We start from the raw sequence: 1,775 nt of genomic DNA, 5'->3' as shown, positions 1-1,775 counted from the left end.
CTAGCTTCCCTGAAAAAGCAAGATTTCAATGCCTGTTTACAAAAATGAAAAGTACTTTTTCATGGCAAGGCTAGATGTTCTCAAAAGACATCTCAACCTTTATATTTTTAATTTTTTCCTCATAACTATTTGAAGAAGCATGTTTTTCACAATCAGAGAGTAATTAAACAGCTAGAAGCAAATCTAGCCACAATCCTGATCCAACATACATACATGTTTATTGACAACACGGTAATTTCTTTAAATAATTTGTCAACATAAATATGTCAAATGGGTTTTAAAATCATTTCTTTCCCTGTTCCCCAACAAAAAATTCCTCTAGTGCTATGAGCTATATATTGCTGTTCACTTATTGCTGAATGTAAACTAGTGAAATGATAACGGGTAACTGTTATATAGAGCATGACAACTAATTTGAGTGGTAATAATGAATATTTAATGATCCTTTCAAGCACAAGCATATAACTTTTCACATATGCCTTACCAAAATTATAACCATTAATCTAAAAATTATAGCTGCAACTGGAATAATAACCAGGAATTATAGATTATGACCAAGTCAGAATATTGCATAAATATTCTGTACAAACACAAAGCCAGGGGCATGTAAGAAGCTCCAGCCTCCTGTTTTCATTCAATCCAAGTCTTCTCTTTGAAATATATGTAAGTTGTGTATTAGCAGAGAATAGAATTGAATCCAGATATAAAAAGGCTATTATCTCTATCAATAAATAAGCATAATAGCCAAGGCCATTTTCACTCTTCACTAGCTCATAATTTCTAAACAAAAATAACGTATATAAAAATTTGCCCCCTATAGGGGCAATAGTTTTAGAACGCTCTATTTAAATCAAGGAAAGAGTGAACATCGAATTTATCAGAAATGTAGAATTTTTATGCCTTAAATTTCATTTTTTAAATACAAGCGCAGTTTTCCCAGTGTGTCCCTCTATCAGAAACTATGTGACTTTGGCAAAAAGAAAAAGAGAGATCTGAAAAATGCATAAATCACTTTAAAATGGGCTTTGTTCGCTGGTGGAAAATATTTCTGGTTAAATTTCCAAGTTATATCACTCCTGGTATCTCAATAAGATATGGACAATTTCATATGCCTGCGATGTTGCAGAGAAACACATCTGCCTCTTTTCCTGGTTGGGTTGCTTTCCTTGTTACAGGGTAGTTGAAAACCAGTGCCAGTGTAGTTACAAATATGCAATTCTGCATCAAATCCCAGCACTCTTTATTATTCAATTGTTTTAAAAGGCATGTGCTTATAAAATTCAAGGTGGGGGGAGCCTAATAACATGGAGAAGAGTAGCAAGTAAAATCTGAAGATTTTCCCAGTCGTGACCCTCTTTATCAGAAATTAAGTGTCCAGTTGAACGGTACACCATGCTGGCCTCAAGCTCATCAACATGGCCTTCCTCTTTAGGACTCCACCTTACCGGCCACAGGCAGCATGTGTTGGGCCACATTCTCCAACTGCATACTCACCGAATACATTTCTGAGTAGGTGTTCTTTACTAAAGCCAGAACAAGATCAAATGAGACTGGAATTACAAATGTCCTTTGTAACATGTAAAGTGCTTCAGAAACATATGATGACAGCATTCTTAGGTGACACTACGTAAGGATACTAAATTCCTGATGAAGCGCCTTTGTTTACCTCAGCAGCCTTGCTATAGCCCCTATACATTCTCAGGGCAATAAAGTCTTTGTCTTTTCTGGGTTCCTTCCTGACCTTCCTTTCTAGGTTTTTTCTGATGATGGATATT

This window comes from Propithecus coquereli, unplaced genomic scaffold (assembly GCF_000956105.1).
Source record: "Propithecus coquereli isolate 6110/MARCELLA unplaced genomic scaffold, Pcoq_1.0 Scaffold7, whole genome shotgun sequence".
NCBI classification, from domain to species: Eukaryota; Metazoa; Chordata; class Mammalia; order Primates; family Indriidae; genus Propithecus; species Propithecus coquereli.
The sequence above is the reverse complement of the archived record's forward strand: the minus strand, read 5'-3'. Positions refer to the sequence as shown.